Source organism: Macaca nemestrina, chromosome 1, assembly GCF_043159975.1.
Source record: "Macaca nemestrina isolate mMacNem1 chromosome 1, mMacNem.hap1, whole genome shotgun sequence".
Taxonomy (NCBI): Eukaryota; Metazoa; Chordata; class Mammalia; order Primates; family Cercopithecidae; genus Macaca; species Macaca nemestrina.
The window spans coordinates 122,493,338-122,512,344 of NC_092125.1; the positions used below are offsets into that span (position 1 = coordinate 122,493,338).

Below are 19,007 nucleotides of genomic sequence, written 5' to 3' on the forward strand. Positions count from 1 at the left end.
CTTAATCAGAGAAGGTGATATTAATTCTGATTTATCTCAGCCAGTTGTGGTAATTCCATTTCCTTGCCAGCTATTTATTCAGCAATCTTGACGTGAACCAGTTTGGGCCAAGGAAACATGAAGGGAAGTTTATGGAAAGGGGTGGGGATTAGGAAAGGTTACTTTAAAACAGATACAGGCCAGGCACGGTAGCTCAGACCTGTAATCCCAGCACTTTGGGAGTCCGAGGCAGGTGGATCACTTGAGCCAATGAGTTTGAGAACAGCCTGGGCAGCATGCAGCATGGCGAAACCTTCTCTACAAAAAAAAAAAAAAAAAAAATATATATATATATATATATATATATAGAGAGAGAGAGAGAGAGAGAGAGAGAGAGAGAGAGAACTTAGCCAGGCATGGTGGTGCATGCCTGTGGTCCCAGCTATTCAGGAGGCTGAAGTAGGAGGATCACCTGAGCCCAAGGAGGTGAGGGCTGCAGTGAGCCATGATCGCACCACTGCACTCCAGCCTGGGCAACAGAGTGAGACTCTGTCTCAAAAAATAATAATTGTTTTAAAGAAAAAGAAATACACTCCCTCTTATTTCCTCAGATAACTCATCACTGGGCATGATGTCCAGAACTTCAGCAGTTATCTTTCCAGAGTGTGGGGATAGTTTGAGGACAAAACCCCTAAGCAGAATAGAAAACTGGAAAGAGCCTATTTCTTTCATTGCATTGTAAAGCTGCTGACTTAGCCAACATTGGAGCCATTTTTCCTCCGAGGCTGGGTTTTCTATTACAACAGAAAGATCCTCACTGATGTACTCATCTTCTCTAAAATGCTTTGCACAGTAATTTGTGAACAGGTTTTCTATACTAGGAATCATTCATTCTTCATCCAATCCATCTCATTCTCAAAGCCTATCCATTTATCTCCTCAATAATTCTCAAATTCATTCATCTTCCTACATCTCCACTAACACCATCACTCTGGGAGCCATTGCACTGGCCTCATAACTTGTCACCAGTGTGCACCCTTCCCTCTTCCCAACCATTGTCCACTCCAAGTCAAAGTGTTGACCATGTCACTCTCCTGCTTCTAACCCTTGAATGGCTTCCTGTTCTTCTAGGACAGAATCCATACTGTCTGCAGCCTGCAAGGGCCTGTGCCATCTGCCTCTTCCCCACCTCTTCAGCCACACCACTGTGTATTGTTTCCCCCTCAGTCTCTGCCTTCCAGCCACACTAGCCTCCTTAGCACTTCCCAAGCCATCTTCACTGAGGAGCCCCTGACGCGAGGTACCCTCCACCTGGAATTCTCTTCTTCACTCCAGTCTGCTTCACCACCCCTCTCAAACATCACTCCCTTAAGAAAGGAATCCACACTAGACCAGGGACCCCTGTTCTCCCTGCTAAATTTTCTCTCAGCCCCCTGAACTTTGCCTTCAAAACATTCATCCCAGTCTGAAATTATCCATCTGCAAGATTATTTGGCCAAATTCTGTCCCCTGTCTAGACTATAAACTTCACAGCTCCAAGGACCCTGTTTTTCTTCCTGGTCATTTAACCCTAGCACTTCTCACTCTACCTAATAGCATAAAGCAAATACAGAATACATGCTTGTTGAGTAAATAAACAACTCTCACTTTTCCAAACAAGGATGGTGCTTATTTTCAAACTCCACCCCAGAGCTGTAGGCAAATAAACTCCTCTTCAGAACAACTCTGTTCTATGAAATCAGAGAAAGTAACAACTGAGATGCAAAGGTTTTTCAGATAAGCAGACCAAGGTCTCAAATTTTTCAGATAAGCAAACCAAGGTCTTGGGCAGTCACTGGATTGTCAGCAGTCCTTATGCATGCTCTTTCTGCCAGGTGCTGCTCAGAGCCGAGGGTCTATCGATAACTAGGGCACGGTCCCTGCCCTCACAGAGCTCCCGTCTGGTAGATTTTCCCAATGCTTTCCTCCTTTCTGCCCTCCCCTGACCCAGTTCTCCATCTGTCCTCAGAGGCACTAAAGGCAAGGCAAATGTGACATCAGGACATCATGGGGCCCTGTTCCTGCTTGAGGGCGACTTAGGGACCTGCTGACACTCTGGTTTGGAAGGACAGAGAGGTGTCCACTCAGTGCTGACAAGAGGCCAAAATGGGAGGCTTCTGGCCACCCCCTCTTGCCTGTTAGCCAAAGGAATAAGGCATCACAGAGTGTTTCTGATGTATAATGGATGTATCATAATTGCCTCAGTTTCTCCAGGGCACCTTTCTTCCTCAGAAGCAGGGATTTCTAGGAGATAGTAGACGGAAATTCAAGCTTCATTTCAGAAGAAGATAAAAATTCTATAGCGTGTTCCTCAGTCCCCACCTTCAGTGCCTCTGTTCTTCCGTAAGTAGGGGCCAACTTCACTGGCCAGGGTGGAGCCACCAGAACCCCTCAGACTGAGGTCAGAATGACAGGAAGACTGAGGAGGAGCTCAGGCAATGGGTGGGGTTAAAGAGTGACGCTGAGGTCAGACAGCTGGCTGGGTCCCACTCTCATGAGGGAAGTACCAGGAAAGGGTTGAAGCTGAGAGATCCCCGGGCATCTCCCAACCATAGACTCTTCAACTGGCGCAGTTACCCCAGCCTGGGCACCACAGTTCAAGCTCCTGAGTCCACCAGGGACTTTCTTTGCCCTACCTGCCTCAGATGTCCCCACGGAAGATGCCCCATCATCAAAGAAGCCTCCCACAGATCAGCAGGCACTGAGGGCTGGAACCAAAGGGAACGTGACACTGGAGAAAACGCCATGGGCTCCTTTCCTTGAGACCTCAGGTGATTAATCACTGCAAGGTGAGCTGGGGGTGGCAGCCAACTGGGAGAGAAGGAAATTGGGAGAGAAAATTCATTCAAGAAAAGAGGTGCTCTGTAATTTCCTAAATGTATTCTCTCTCCTTTCTCCCTCCTCCTCCCTCCCACTCCCTCTTCCCCATCTTTTCTCCTTGCTTCCACTCTCCCACCTTACTCTTCCCATCTCTCCCTTCTCTCTCTCTCTTCTGTCTCTTCTCTCTCTCAGCTTTCCCTTCCACACAGAAAGTCTTTATACAATTAAACTAGGACGAATATGTTTTTCAAGGCTTTAAAATATCCTTGTTAAAGAAATTCACTGGGAAGCAGAAATTGTGCTTAATTTCTTAGAAAATAAAAAGCATATGGTAGAAATTGATGTTGTTTCTTCCCCTCCTCCAGATCCCCTGCCGAGGAGACCACATCTCAGGCTCACCTGTCAGCCACATCAGGCAGGTGGGGCCAGGATGGTGATGGCCAGACACAACTTTGTAGTCTCCCATCTGCCTTCTATCCTGTGGTCTGCTTGACAGGTGAGTTCAGGGACATGGAAAATGACTTTGAACATCTGTTTGCTAGAGAAAGAAAGGAACACTGCCTCCCATCACCTTCAGGTGGTCCTTCTTCCCTCACCCTGGGCCAGGGCTTCAGTTAATCCATGTGGGGCTAATTCATCATCTCAAGGATGGGTGTTGCCACTCAAGCCCTGATCCCTAGGCCCATAGAGCAGCTGTTTGCAGGGGAGAGGGCAATATACACACCTTGTACAAGGACCCAGTGAGAGGCAGAATAATGCCACGTCCCAAGACGTCCACATCCTGATCCTCTGAACCTGTGAGTATGGTACCTACATGGCAAAGAGGACTTTCCAGATGCAATTAAATCACAGATCTTGAGATAGGAAGATTAGCCTGGATTATCCAGGTGGGTCCAATATAATTAGGACAGTCCTTCCAAGTGATAGAGGAAAGGCAGAAGAGTTGGAAGGATGCGAAGGGACAGCATTGCTGGTTTTGAAGATGAAGGGAAGGGCCATGAGCAGAGGAATGCTGGCAGCCTCTGGAGGCTGGAATAGGAAAGGGAATGGGTTCCCACCTAGAGCCGCAGGAGTGCTGCCCTGCCCGCACCATGAGTTTAGCCCGGTGAAACCCAAGCCAGACTCCTGACCTCCAGAAATATAAGAGATTAAATCTGTGTTGTTTTAAATTGCTAAGTCTGTGGTAATTTACTATGGCAGCAATAGAAAACTCACTCAGCCCCTCAAGGTGCTGGACAGAGCCAGGAGTGGGAAAAGAAGGCAGTTGGCAAGAGGGGTTGCAGACGCAGGACATGGACAGAGCTTTCTACCAAACTGTGACAAAACATGGAGGAATCCATGGTCCTGAATTTGAACATGACCTCCCAGGTTGTTACAAAGGTACCTGTGTCAAGATAGGAAGTGAACATATTTTATGTAACAGTTTGTTAGCTTGACTTTTAAATATTTAGACATATGGTTCATAGGCCACCATGTTCTCTTGCCCTAGGCCCTGAAATTGTGTGCGAGAGTCCCTTTGAGGAAAGGGTGAGGACTAACTCCCTCATGGCCATTTGCATGTAGGCCACCACCTTCTATTAAAAAGCAAATGCTCAGCACCAACACTGTGCCATTAGCTATCAATGACCACATGGGAGAATGCCTTTGACACTCAGAAGGCTAAGGCTGCCTGGACAGGGTATAATGTCATAGCCACCTTAAACTCTAGAGTCAGGCAAAATGCATATGCAATGAACTTTATTACCATCTCTTGGATTTATGATAATAGGCACAAATGGTTGTATTTTTCTTGTATTTATACAGCTATGCCCCTTCTTATAGTTTATACCTTCTTACTTTGCTACATCTCCTTTATTTATAACTGGCATCGAAGGAGATGGTATTTTCTCATACTAAGCATAATAGAATCCTCATCCTATACTGATATTCACATGCATTAAAAGATAATGCTCCTTTCCATTTTCACAGTAGCCATGCTTGCCTGCATCTTTCATGCCTCCTTCCTCCCAGCCCCAACTTCTATCATGGCCAAGCCCTGATATTCCCAAGCTCTCTACCTCTCCTTCCCAGTTCTCATGTCCCTCCATCTCCCTAGCCACCTGCTCCTGCTCCCCACCTCCTACCTTGAGGGCCTGGCTTCCAGACAACAGGAGGCAGGATAAGAGCTAAGCTCTTCAAGGGGGCCCAGAACAGCAGCAGCAATGTAAGGACTGTGGGGAGAGGTAGGGTCACTTCCCAGGATGCCTTCCCCTTCTGTTCCATCTTCCTCTCTCTTGATGAAGTCCTTATCTGCCCAGGACCTTCTGGGTTCTCCATGGCTTTCTGTGCTTTGCCCTAAAAATGATGTCAGTTAGTATTTACTGAGAACTTTCTATATGCCAAGTAGCTTTCACATACACTGTATCTTTTGGTCTTTACAGTAAGCCTATGTAGTGCATCCTATTATATTCACTTCCCAGGTCTGAGGAGGATATGCCCTTCCCCACACATCTGATCAATTGCTGTCAGATTCCTATTCAGATGAATCTGCCTTCCATCCAGTCAGCTCCCCGCTACTTCTTATTAACTGACTAAAGACTTATCATGAAATTTCAGGCTACAGCCTGCCAGGTGGATAAAGCATTCCAGGGCTCAGAAAGGTCTTAGAGGCCCACTGCAAAGATAGCTCCTTTCCATGCCCTGTGAATACCTACTGAGGGCAGCTTGTGCTGAAGGCTCTTGCCAAGGCTGTCCATGAGAAGCAGATCCATGTGGGCTACTGTCAGACCCCAGGTAATGTTACCAATCTCATAAATAAAAATACAAAATGTCCAGTTACATTTGAATTTCAGATAGGCAATGAATGACTTTTTTGTACTTCTACTAAAAAATCATTCATTGCTTACCTGCACTTCAGCTGTAACTGGGCATCCTGTGTTTTATTTGGCAACCTTAGGCCCAGTCCACTCAGGTGCGGGCTCCAACATGACCAGTGGAGAGAAAGCACAGTTGCAGTTCCTTCCACTCACCACAGGTGGGCAAAGAAGGCCTGAAAAGGCCAGGAGCCTGCGCTGCTCAGGAGAGAAAACCAGAAGCCCATTTACTCAGAGCTGCCCTTCTCTCCCCTGCTGATTCCTTGTGCTCTAGGTCACCTCCCACTCCCTCTCTCTATCCTTCTTCCAAGCCACCACACCCACCATTTCCCGCAAAGCTGCCACAGCCCAATGGACTCTTCTTTGCTGACCCCAGCATGCCCAGGTCCGTGATCCAAATAATGCAGGTCAACCAGGGCCACCTTCATCTGCGACCTGAGGGGCAGAAGTGGGAAGGTGGCCAGGTCCCCAGGTCAATGCACTCTCCTTCCAACACTGGAAGATACCTCCATGACTCACCAGAGCCTGGCCCTGAGAAGCTAAGGGCTGTCCTTGTTGGTGGAAGGCTCTGGATCGGAAGTTAGGACAAGCAGGCCAGAGGTCCCGACCTCCCTGCTGCTCTCCCATTCTTTCCACCTTGGTCCCTGGGGAATGGAGGTTCATGGGTGAGGGGACATGGGACATTTCCTATTTCTCAAAGGAAACTGTGAGCAAATAAGAGCAAGTACTTTTTATGTTTGTCCTCCTTGAGTAAATCTTTACATTAGAGGAGGGTCCAGTTAAGTATCATTTTGGCTTAAACATTAGGTCAGCAGATGTTTGAGGGAGATAAGAAAAGTTTGCAGAGGGACTGGGACAAATAGTGAAAGGCCAAGGACAAAAGATTATCCAGAAGCCCCCAGAGGTGCCCACTGGAGGAAATGACCCAAGAGTGTAGCCTGGCTGGGCCAAAGTCCCATAGCTTCTGGGGTTATAAATCAAGGCCAGCAACATGTCACTTGCATGGCTATGGTGAGGATCATGTGTAATAATGCCGGGGAGCAGGTAGTAGGACGTAGATGCCACAGATGTTATCATTGGAGGACAACCTCTCGGTTCACCATCTGTGTGGCTTGAGGCAGGGTACTCAACCTCTCTGAGCCTCTCGTAAAATGGGGGAAAGAGCAGGATCTAGCACACAGGCTTGTTGAGAGGATGGAAGAAAGTGATACGTGGAAGGCACTTAATCAAGCATCTGGCACATTGTAAACTGCAGTAATCAGCTGCTATCCAGTGATACCTCTTCATATTGCCCCAGATCAGAGTTGTGAGTACTACAGGAGCCTCCTATCAATTGCTGTTATAAAACTATGAACAGTTGCTGCCTGGCTGGCTCTGTAAGAAATCTCTTTCCTAGACCTCAGGCTGCTCAGCCTGCGTCTGCTCAAGCTGGCCACAAGAGCGACCAACTCCCGCTGAGTCCCTCGACCACGTGACAGCTCCCAAACACAGGGACAGAAAACCACACCCCACACCCTGACAGTGAAGCCTAGTGGTGGAGCACACGGGCTCAGACCCAGACTGCCTGGAATTAAATTCCAGCTATGTCATTACTAGTTGCGTGAGGTTGGGTCATTTATTTAACCTATTTGTGCCTCAGTTTCTTCATGTACTAAACAGGGCTCATAAGGCTGTTGTGGGAATTTAAAAAGTTAATAGATGTAGTAATCTTAGAGTGGTTCAGTAAACAAATATTTATCAAATGCCTACTCTGTGCCAAGCACTAGGAGTCTAGCAGACAAAACAGGGGAAAATGCCTGCCATCGTGGTATAAACAATTACAAGACAAACGCGGTAGTGATAAGTGCTAAGGGATCAATATAGTAGTAGGAGAGAGACAGGCTAGAACGGGGGCTGCAATTTTGAGTAAGTAGCCAAGGATGGCCCTGACAGAAGTGGGCTAGGCAGACATCTGGAGGACAAGCATTCCAAACAGGGAACAGCAAGTGCAGAGGCCTTGAGGTGAAAGGATGCAGCCATGTCTAAGGAACAGCAAGGAGGCCATTATGGAACAGAGTGAGCAAGGGGGAGAGTGCTGGAAAGAAGTAATGGGGCTGGGAGACATAATGCTCGGCATCATTGAAAGAACCTTGACCTGCACTCTGAGTGATGTGGGAGCCATTGGAGGGTTTTGAGCAGAGAAGACATGAGTTCTGTTTTTACAGGATCACTTTGGCTCTTGTTTGGAGAATTTACTTCAGGGGAATTGAGAGCAAATTGCAGGGAGACCAATTAAGAAGTTACGGGAATAATTCAAGTGAACGATTGTAATGGTTTGAACTAAGGTGGAACAGTAGAAACGTCAGGATGAGGACACATTCTGGCTATATTTTACAGGTCAACCAATGTGACTTGCTACAGATCAGATGTAGAAAGTGCGAGAAAGAGGAGTCAAGGAGCACACCAAAAATTTTGGTCTGGGCAATTGAAAAAATAGAGTTGCCGTTTACTGACATTGAGGAGATAACCAAGAAAAGTGGGTTTGATAGGGGGTATCAGAAGATTTGTTGTGGAGGCCAGCCGTGGTGGCTCTCACACCTGTAATCCCAGCACTTTGGGAGGCTGAAAAAGGCAGATCATTTGAGGTCAAGAGTTCGAGATCAGCCTAGTCAACAGGGTGAAACCCCATCTCTACTAAAAATACAAAAGTTAGCCGGGCATGGTGGAGCATGCCTGTAATCCCAGCTACTTGGGAGGCTGAGGCACGAGAATCACTTGAAACCAGGAGGCAGAGGTTGCAGTGAGTGTAGATTGTGCCACTGCATTCCAGCATGGGTGACAGAGCGAGACCCCGTCTAAAAAGAAAAAAAGAGAGAGAGAGAAGAAGATTTGTTGTGGAAATGTGAGATTTAAGATGCCTGTTAGACATCTAAGTGGAGACACGAGGTCAGCTGTGAGATACACAAGCCTGGAGTTCAGGAGAGAAGCCTGCGCTGAGATAGTTTTGAAGTTGTGAGCATGTAGAAGATATTTAAAGCTGAATGAGATAACCAAGGGAGCAAACATGGATAGAAAAGAGGTCAAGGGCTGTGCTCTGGCTCACTCCTACATTAAATTCAGGGAAGCTGGGAGCAACCAGCAAAGGAGACTGAGAAGGAGTAGCCAGCAGAGTCAGCATGATCTAGATGCCTGTAGCTGTTATTGTCTGTTCTTGTTGTTGTTGCTATTGTCACTGGCTGCATCAATGCAGCACTGGTCCTCAGGTCAGAGGGATGCTGTCTAAAGCTAAAACAGGGTGGTCAAAGGATCTGAAAATCAGAAATTGTCCCAGACAAATTTTGTCTTTAAACCAGAAGATCAGAACCAAAGAAACACAAACTCAGTTATGTAGTGATAAAAGCTGGGGCAAGAAGGAGGAAGGATCTTTGCAGGGAAAAATAGAAACAGGAAGCCATATTACCCATGTATAAAAGGGAAAAGAGGAATAAGGGGGAAAGTCACACCACTTCCACCCCCTGCAGCCGCCCCCTTCCATCCAGCTGAATGACAGAATAACAGGAGACAATGAGAAGACAAGCATTTTTCAAACTGCTGTCTTCATTTTAAAAGATCAGCTATAATCATATAATTAGGGTGCCTTGTTTGATGGAAGAATAAAAAGTCATATTTGATTAGGGCAAGAAATAATTAAAGAGGTCTTTTGGGAACTGTGTTTCATAACTAGCTGGCCCCTTTGACTTGTCCCCTGAAGGCATAGAGGGAATTGTGAATGTTTGCCAAAGGTGTTAGGGGTTGTATTTAGATTTGCAGAGGATGGAAGACATCCCTGAAGATGGTGATGGGGTACATGTTAAAACAGCCCTTTGCTAAGGTAACCCTCCAGGTACAAAGCCAACAAATCTGTCTGCACCAGTCAAGATATAGATCAAATGTCCCAAAAATCCATGTGCAATCACCTGGAAGATGACAAGATGTGACAAGATCACTAACACATCCTGGAGGGGGAGCAGAAACTGCAAGACCAAATTCAACAACCTCCTAGTCCAAGAATACAGGAGGGAGATGACAGATAGCATGGATCTTAAATTACTTGATTCTTGTTCTTGAACAAGTCACATGTTGTATATATATCAGAGAGCCACCTTTTATTGAGCACTCATGGCCACTGAACTAAACTCTGCATAAGCTCTGCTGGAAGACAGTTCCAACTTAATAAGAGTGTTCCAACAACAACCTTGTGAGTGTATTTTGGCCTAGGAGGGGTCAACTGACCTGCCCAAGATCACCTAGCTATTAAGCAGCTAAGTTGGGCCTTGATCCTGGGACTGGCTGGCTCTAAAGCACATACTCATAATCTTTACAACTGCCTCCTTTGTTGGGGTTTCCAGGCAATCATCCTCCTGTTCTCTCCCAGCCATGTCCACCACCTTCTTTATGGCCACTCCTGCCCACTGAAGCCCTTACTGCCAGTAAGCCCTCAGTTCCTACATACCTCATGATCAAGGCACAATGATAGGCACATAATAGATGCTCAACAAACACTTCCTGAATTAAATATCTGGGATCAACTTGAATTGGATTCTCCAACATGGAGAGTGAGGAAGCTCGATCCCAAAAGGTTGAACCAAAGCCATTAATGAGCACAGAGGAATGCTAAGATGGGGACCCTTTTCCACATGGCTTTGAGGAATACTGAAATAGAGCCACAGGTTGCTCTTGGGCCATCACTGGTCTCCTGCCAGCATCAGAAGACTGATTCCTTAACTGTGTGACAACCCCCATTCTGTCACCACTATTGTGTCAACACAGTGGTGTTGTGTCGACAAAGAGACAGGCCAAGTAAGTGTGTTGGGGTTGGGGGAATGATCACCTGGGCCCTCAGTGCTGTGGAGACAAACAAATCTCACTTATCTTATGTTTTATCCATTTTAAATCTTCTGTGATGTTGAGAAGGCATGACCCATGCAGAAATACTCTTTTTCTTTCTTGTCCGAAATATTGGGAGTTCATATCATAACCTAGGCATGCCCTCTAGTCAGGAACGTTTTTGTTTTAATGAGAAAGGAAGAGTCCTGGAAAATTGTACAGCTCCATCCAGAGGCTTTATAATCTCAACACAAGGCATATCAAACAGACTACACCTATACCAAAGCCATATTCTCACAACCAAAACCTGGACACATGGTTGGAAAAAAGATTTTTAAATTACTTCCAAAACCAAGACACACCCTGGGGATGTAATATAAATGACACAGTATAGATGATACAATGGACATTACAGTGATTTATGGAAACATGTGATAGCATATTTGAAATTGGAACGGTACCCATAAATCCAGAATATATATGGTCATGCCATCAAAACACAGACTATTCGTGAAAGACATTTTGCCAAACCATCCTGCTGGCCTGGAGTTATAGCTCAAATTTTTTAACAATAGATTTATGAAATATCTTCAACCCTAAGTTAATAGACTGATTATTAGAGCATTACTTTTGGACCTAAGTCCTACAAATTGTCCAAAAATTCAATGGCATCCCATTCTGTGACACTGATTCTTCTTTCCTGAAGCTAACCAGTGGACAATGAGGCAACACCCAACATCTCAGCACCAAGGACAGAGCTCAGTTAATCAGGAAGTGATGTCCAGTTTCTCAACTCTGCAGTCAAGAAGTTTTTGTTTTGTTTTTGTTTTTTTGTTTTGTTTTTGTTTTTGTGTTTTGAGATGGAGTCTCGCTCTATCACCCAGGCTGGAGTGCAGTGGCGCAATCTCAGCTCACTGCAGACTCTGCCCCCAGGGTTCTAGCGATTCTCTTGCCTCAGCCTCCCAAATAGCTGGGATTACAGGTGCCCACCACCATGCTTGGCTAATTTTTGAATTTTCAGTAATGACGAGGTTTCACCATTTTGGCCAGACTGGTCTCAAACTTCTGACCTTAGGTTATCTACCCTCTTCAGCCTCCCAAAATGTTAGGATTACAGGTGTGAGCCACCACACCCAGCCGTCAATAAATTTTTGTAAATTCAAAATGAAACCACAGAGTATTAGTGCTAGGGGCAAATGAATAGCTCAACATTTTCATTTTGCAGATAAAGAATCTGGGTCCCAAAGAAATCAAACGGGCTGTTTAACATCCCAGAGCCAGGGCACTAGAACTCAGGCCTTCTAGCTCCCAGCCTTGCACTCTTTCTCTGTACCATACTGAGACCTGGAATCACATCGAGATCATTCCATTGCCCCTAAAGCTTCCCAGAGCTGTCAGGACTCATTCAACATTAGGTGCAAAGAGTGAACATATTTTGGAGAAGGGAGAGAGGTAGAAAATACAAAGGAAAGAAGTCTCCATGGCTCCCCAATCAGGAAAGCTTTTCTTATCACATTTTGGGAGTGTGACCAGTTGGAAAGAGAGTACAGGTAATGAAGCACAAATAAGTGGATTTCTCCTGCCAAGATCACAGCTTGAGAGAATGGATGGCAGAAGGGAAGCCCCAACCAGCCAAACCCAGGACAGAGGAACAGGGTTTAAAGACCATTCCCCAACCCCAAATATCAGCCAGCAGCACATGCTGAGACCCCAATGGGCATACACAGCACCAGGCTCTTGGTGCTAAGTACAGGCATGGCACTTGCCCTGAGGATGTACTGAGGCCATTGGCCGTTCCACAGTGAGAATGAATCTGTGGCTCTCCTGTATGGAGGATTCAGGGGCTATGTGAGTTTGGACAACTTACATAAACTCTCTAAGCCTGAGTGTCCATATCTATAAGGTAAGAAGGTTGGAGTAGATGGTCTTGAAAGACGCTTTTTGAAACAACATCCTAAGATTGTCTTTCTAAGTGAGATATAGAAGACTGGAAAGGTACCATTAGATAGCATGTCTTTGAATATGTGGGTAAAGCTTAGTGCCTCCCCTCTCCAATTTTTTTTACTAACCATGAGCAGTCACTCACCTGATCTCACCCAAGGCTTGCATATGCCTGGATAACAACGTTAACTATAGAAATGCAAAAAAAGGTGGATATTAATTCAGAGGCTACATGAGGCCAGCTGGCTGGACATCAGAAAGCAGCTTTTATTCTGATGAGCTCGTTGCCAACAAGGTTTTAGCTCTCATCCTTGCAGACTAATAAACTCAAACTCTATCAGGATCCCGAATCAAATTTGATCAGATTTAGGAATACTGATGCACACTAACAAAGCTGCGATGAAGACCAATAAATAAGACCAGAATGTCAATTAAATCACAAAGAGAAATATAACTGTCAAATGGATTGCAAACTTATTCAAGCTGATCACAATCTCTCCATGGGAGCCACATCATAGAAACATTGAAGAATTGACTAAGATGAGTTAATTAAAGTATTTGATTGCTTAATGCTATTGGGCTTTTCTAGCTGCCATGCGCATGTTAGGGCTTACTCATCAACAGACGGGCTCGTCCTAACATTTGCCAGATGAGCTCCACCCAGACAGGAGTGATAGGCTCAGCTGATTTTACCTGACTAATTCTCCTTTCTTCTGCTTCAATTTCCAATGAATTTCTCTTCTGACTGGTACAGTCTTTATGTATGTGTAAACCCTCTATTCATTTACCATTGAGTGTTTTTGGTCTTGTTCACATTCCCTTTCTTTTACCTTTGTGTCTCTGCTCTGATCATATATTAATCATGTAGCTTGACTATTACCTTCTTGCCAAGTTTGGGAATTAGAGGACAGATATTATATCAGTTAGATATTGTAACGTTACAGACCACCCCCAAAGTCAGTGGTTGAAACCACAATCATTTATTTTTCATGCACCTGTAGGGCAGCTGATGTTGGCCAGGTTTGCTCCTCTATCTGAAAGTCTGCTGGGAGTCAGCTGATCTATGCTACAAGGAAGGTTGAGAAATATGGTCTTTCTTCTTGCAACTTTATGCCTAACCAAAAGTTATGGGGTTTTTTGCGTTGTTTTGTCCTGTTAGATTTTTTTTTTTTCCCAGAGACAGGGCATCGCTGTCACCAAGGCTGGATTTGAGTGCAGCAGCGCAATCATAGCTCACTGCAGCCTCAAACTCCTGGGTTCAAGTCTCCTGGGTATCTGGGACTACAGGCATGCACCACTCTGCCCAGCTATGTTTTTGTGGATTTTTGTAGAGAAGGAATCTCACTTTGTTGCCGAGGCTGGTCTCAAACTCCTGGGTTCAGGCAATCCTCTTGCCTCAGCCTCCCAAAGTGCTGGGATTACAGGCCCAAAAATTATGCTAATAAGAAAGAAAGGAGAACCAATACTTAGGGACAACAAGTCACATATACCATGAAGGGAATTTCGGTTTTGCCCTATAGCAGATGGTGAGTCATTGAAGAATTTTGAGGAGGGGAGTGACAGATCTGATTTGGATACTGGAATAACCCCATGGGCTGCTGTATGGAGAAAAGATTAAAATTGAGTACTAAATCTTGGGCCTCAGAAAAGACCCTAAATTAACAGTCTTTCCTACAGGGCAGGATGACCTTCTATGTAGCCTTCGCTCTTCTCCCCTCTCCCCTCTCCCCTCCCCTAGACTCCAGTTTGAGTAAGGAATCAGTGTCCTGGCCCCGCTCAAATGAGGCACTGCCAGTGCCGGGTTACCTAACAAAGTAAAGAGAGTGACCCAAATGGATCTGGGTTCTTCTGCCTATTCACAAAGACCTTGCAGGGCCCACCCAGAACAGGCAAGCAGTTCTCATATTGAACCAGTGTCTACCTAGGGCCATCTTTGGGATGGGAAATACTGGATCAAGGGGTTTGCTTTGTGGGTCAAGGGGTGGGCAGGTGGGTGTAGGGTTGGCGTCACTTGCTCACAGAATGGGGAGTGGGGACTTGTCCAACCCCCAACCCTGCCAAGTCAGCCATATTTAAAATAAATGTTAAGAAATGACTCAAGTTGTTGAGAACGCTGTGGTTGTTTTTTTTAAATACTCTTCTGTTTTTTTTGTTTGTTTGTTTGTTTGTTTGTTTTGTTTTGTTTTGTTTTTTTCCAATTTTTCTATTGTAACTGTGTGTTTCTTTTTAGATAGGAGGAAAATAAAAAACAAAAGACCCAAAATACTGGCCTGATGCAGCTCTGATGGAAAGGTGGACCCCCTGACCAGAGAGGAAGATTACTAAGGCTCATCAACCAACCACTGCAGGGAGCTTTCAGATTTAGAGGAGCAACCCCGCTCCCCCTACTAAACCTGTCCAACAGGAGCTGACAGTCTTTGCCACTGGCCTGTGGATGTTCCCTTCCTCCTATTGGTCAGCCTGGGGCCCTGACCCACCCCACACTCCAAAATTCTGTTAATTTCATCCAACATTGTTCAGGTGGCTCCTGTGCACCAGGAACTGAGAATACAAAGATGACTAAGCCTTGGCCGGCATCCTGGAGGAGCTCACACGGAGAGACCTATTAGGACTGGCCTGCTCTGGCGGTAGGAATCTGGCTGGAGCTGAATGTTCACACTCTTCTGGCAGATGGAGATGGAAGGGTCTGAGCCAGAAGGGAACGCCTGCAGTGACAGAGCTGAGAAGGGAGCTCAGATTTTATGTGACCACCCCCACCTCCTGGGAGAAGCCAAACAGAAATAGAGTCCTGGCCCTGCCCTGAGGACAAAGACCCAAAATCTGCCTATACCTAAAGCACCCTCCGCTTTCCACCCTAGGACTCAGGGGCGGGAGGGAGGGAGGGGGCTGCCTCCAGCCTTGCTCACTGCTCCATTGTTAGAAGAGGGATCTGCAAATGATGGAGGCAAGAGTTTGCCCTGCATGACTGCTGGACTGTGTGGGGATTTTTCGTTAGTAGACTCCTTCAGGATGCTGATGCGAGTACACCCCCATAATTACACCCCTCCCCATCTTACAGCTTCCTCAGGGATGGGCCTCCCCCTCCCCATACTGTCACTCTTGACAGGTTACCATGTGGTCAGTGGGTTTCTCTGTGAGGGTCGGAGAGGGAGGCCTGGGCCTGCTGAGAGGACTGAGCTCCCATCTGCCTTCATCAGACTAGAAACTGAGCCATTCAGAACCTGATCCAACGTGTTTTTTTCCAACCCAGTTTGATTAAAGTCAGTATCACCTGAAACCCAAGACTAATATATGTCGACAAGGACTCCCAGGTGGCCCTCTCGGCCAGGACAACTCTCCCTCCCTGCAGCCCTTTGGAAAGAAACTCAACAGGCAGGAGGCGCCATTACCACGGGGCCAGGAGCCGGGCCCTTGCTGAGTGAGACCGAGACGCCACTCTGGAAAGTCTCAGGGCATCAATATTTCATGCCGCTGGAGCTGTCTTTGTTTTTATGCAAATGGCTCAGGCTGCCAGATGGGCAAAGGCTGGCAGCGTCATCCATCACCAGGCTGTTCCCTCGTCAGCAACCTTGCCGGCTGCCAGGGCCCTGCAGGCTGGCCTCAGCTGTGGCCCGTCCTCTCAGTCGGTCTGCACAGCGGGACACAGCCCCATCCTAGACACTGTGGGAGACACAGGGGAAGCCAGAGTCCTTGCTCCAGGGGACTCACAGATGGACGACTCGTAATGAGATGGGAGGCAGCTCATCACTTCATTGTGAAGCTGAATACCTTTCATTTTAACCCACAAACCTCCACCTGTGTGGAGGGCATAGCAGGGTATGATCCCCCAGTTTACAGATGGAAAATCAAGGCTCAGAGAGGCTAAAAGAATTACCAGAGGTTACCCAGCGAGTTGAGTAGTATAACTGGTCCAGGATGCGCTCCAGTACTCTAAGGTCTCACCTCTCATCTAATTCTGCTGTGAACTGTGATCTCTGCCCAATAGGGCCCTGCTGGTCTGAATGAGTCAATCTGAGACAGGGGGGCTGGGATCAGGAGGCCCTGCCTCTTCTGTCTCAGCCTGCCTATGGTCTGCATGATTCCCAGAATCTGTAGCTTCCTTTCCCCATAGCTGGACTGCCTGACCCTAGTAGCACCTCAGCCAGGCACAACTAACCATTCCCTGGTTCCCAGGGCCTGAGCCCACATCTGGAAAGCCAGCCAGTGGCTGGTTCCTCCTGCAGGAGGCTTAGGGCTGTGCTTTGCTCTTGCCAGTGCTTGCCCCTCAGGATCTAGTATGAGACATACCCCAGTGTTGATGCCTGCTGGCTCCATTATGCTGAGACTCCATCGGGTCTCTGGGCTCTGCCCTGTGGGAATACCTCGCTACCTGTGCCCAGCCTCCAGCACTGCCTTCTTAGCTGAAGCTGCACACCTTTCAGGTTCCTCAGTGTGATACGCTTCCTAAAACTACTGCCAGCCTATCCCAACCCCATCAGTGGGTTTAGTCCCACCAGCCTGTTCCAATCTACCCCTTCTGCCCCAGTCTCCCTGGTCATACAGGGACAAGGCCTCAGTCACAGCACTCAGTTCAGCCTAGTCCATCCCACATCTCCAGATGATAGGAGTGACACACAGTGGAGGACTCTCCAAGGACAAAGCCCTACATCCCAGGAGTACAGCCTGCAGGGATTGGCCAATTCCCCTGTGATGTCACTAGGCTAGAGCCAGCTAAGCCAAAGGCTGCTGTAGAACAACCCTGCCAAGGGAAATCAGAAGACCTGCCAGTAACTCACTTGGGTGACCTTGGGCAAATCACAGTCCTCTGCACCTGTACAAGTCAGGAGTAGGATCAGCAGCTTCTGAGGCCCTCCTAAGACTCTGCATTCATGGGCCAGAGGTCACTATTCCTAATTGCTCTCTACCCCCTTTTACCTCTCCCCTAGGACGTAGTGAGAGTGGGATGCCATAAATGACTGATGTCAAGGTTATAATGGTCCAGCAACCTTTGCACAAGCCTGAAATGGTGCACAGAGGCTGGAGAATCAACTGGAAGCACTGCTGTAGAGGGACTTCCGCATTGAGAGGGGACTGGATCAACTACTCCCGACACCTCCTTTCCAGAATTCCAAGTCTCAGGTTCTGTTCCTCATAGAAGAGGCAGGAGCAAAGTGCCATGGACCATTTCCTGACTGCATGGGTTCATTTCACTCTTGCATCACAACAGTCTAGCAAAGTAGACAGCAAACTCCCCTTTCAAGTTGAGGAATTGAGACTCAGAAAGGTTAAGAAATGCACCAGGGACGCAGAACCTTGGTCTGTCTGAGTCTAAAGCAACTCTTTATTATACAATGTTGTGTTGAAGGGATCCTGATGTCATGTAGGCCAGATCCTTCAAGCTTGGAGTTTGCCAGATAAACCTGGCTGACACGCACATCCCTGCCTTCTTTTGCATGTGCCTGGAAGGCTCTTCTCCATATTCTTCTTCCACTCTACAAACAAATCTCTTCTCTGCTTTGGGAGATTCCGTTTATTCTATATGACTCAGCTCCAGCTGCTCCCGAGAGTTAAGATCTTCCCCTCTTCCCTTTGCTTAGCTCCATCCTCCACCCCAATTGAAGTGCACCTTCCTCTGTGATCCCATAGCAAATACTTCTATTAGTTTCCTGTTTATTTCACAGCTCTGTTTATTGAAAGCCTGCCAGGCAGTAGGCTTAGAGTTAGGTGAATATACATGCAATATTCATCCAGTCCTCTCAGCATTCTATGAAGTGGCTCTTGATGTTTCCATCTGACAGTCCTGGATCTGCATGTCTTTTTGCTTTTTGTTCCCCTCTCCCAACTACATCTCTGTCTTCAACACTGAGCACAGTGCTGGAGTATACACTAGCAATCATGTGCTCGTATAAGGAGAACCTGCTTGCACCACTAATGTCTTCAGGTGCCAGGAGACAACATGGAGCGGGTCCACGCTGGCCTGGGGCAGTGAAAATGAATCTGTGACCCTGAGCATTCAGGCCTGATGGCAGTTTGTTTCCTGACCTTGCAGAAAACAGCTCCTTGTTCACCTGCCCCTTTTGACTCACTCTCCCCCTGCTTTTGGGTGGCGTCTCTCTCTCCCTTCCAAGTCTGGTCCCAGTGTGCACTGTTGGGGTGATCGAAGGGTCCCTGAGGTGTACACAGCCCTGTTCCTCCTTTTGCCCCAGAAACTGGAGGACAGGAGCTTGGGTCAGAAGGGCAAGCCTAGACCGAAGCATGAGAGGCCCCGGGATCTGATAGGGGAGTTCGTTTTTCATGGCTTAGTGTCCAATTGGTCAGGTAGAGGCCCTGGGCCTTTGGCCCTGCTCCAGAGCTGATGTTGGTAAAAAACCCAGAGGTCAGAGTAGAGAGCAAGGAGATCAGTTTCTCGAGCAGGGACCAAATTGGGCTGTGTCACTTGGCCTGCATGCTGGAGAGAAGGGGGCCAGAAGAGATATCCAGGTGGAGTCAGAGCAACTGGACCTCTACTAGGCAGCATTGGAAACTAACAACTATAGCCACTAGGTTCCAGAC

At 47.0% G+C, this 19,007-nt stretch overlaps 1 long non-coding RNA gene across 1 annotated transcript; it reads left to right on the top strand.

Annotated features, from left to right (window-relative positions):
- The first annotated feature begins 2,700 nt into the window (after positions 1 to 2,700).
- LOC105479233 (uncharacterized) lies at positions 2,701 to 15,335 on the top strand. The gene is made up of 3 exons (XR_985768.3): positions 2,701 to 2,789; positions 3,204 to 3,334; positions 14,707 to 15,335. It is a non-coding gene; the product is annotated as an uncharacterized lncRNA (long non-coding RNA).
- The last annotated feature ends 3,672 nt before the right edge of the window (positions 15,336 to 19,007 follow it).